This window comes from Nematolebias whitei, chromosome 21 (genome assembly GCF_014905685.2).
Source record: "Nematolebias whitei isolate Nwh7 chromosome 21, NemWhi1, whole genome shotgun sequence".
Classification (NCBI taxonomy): Eukaryota; Metazoa; Chordata; class Actinopteri; order Cyprinodontiformes; family Rivulidae; genus Nematolebias; species Nematolebias whitei.
Genome location: NC_056518.1, coordinates 29,881,175 through 29,881,629, shown reverse-complemented (window position 1 = coordinate 29,881,629; position 455 = coordinate 29,881,175). Strand labels below are relative to the sequence as shown.

Here is a 455-nt window from a genome sequence, read left to right as displayed (position 1 = left end):
AATTTATTATAATTTGATTTATTATAATTTAATTTATTATAATTTGAAAAAAGATCTTTAGTTTTCTGTGACTGAGCAGCCGGAGTTCTTTCTGGTTTTCAGCTCAACACTGAAACACTCAAAGATGTTCCCTCCGGTTCTACAACCCAGTTCTGCAGCTGCTTCTGACACCATTTAGGTTCTGGTCCAGAAGCAGCTGTGGGCCTCAGAAAATCCACGTTTGGCAGAACCTCCTGAACGCACCCTCAACATTCCCTGAACGCACCCTCAACATTCCCTGAACGCACCCTCAACATTCCCTGAACTCATTTTGAACATACCCTGAATGCATCTTGAACATGGCCTGAACGGGCCCTGAATATACCCTGAACACATCCTGAACATACTTTCCACATTTCCTGAATGCACCCTGAACGCACCTTCAGCATAGCCTGAACGCACCTTCAGCATAGCCT

General features: G+C 44.0%; 1 protein-coding gene across 1 annotated transcript in view; it reads right to left on the bottom strand.

Annotated features, from left to right (window-relative positions):
- The window catches only part of brf1a (BRF1 RNA polymerase III transcription initiation factor subunit a), a 55,264-nt gene that overhangs the window by 50,755 nt on the left and 4,054 nt on the right, over positions 1-455 (bottom strand). The window lies entirely within an intron of this gene.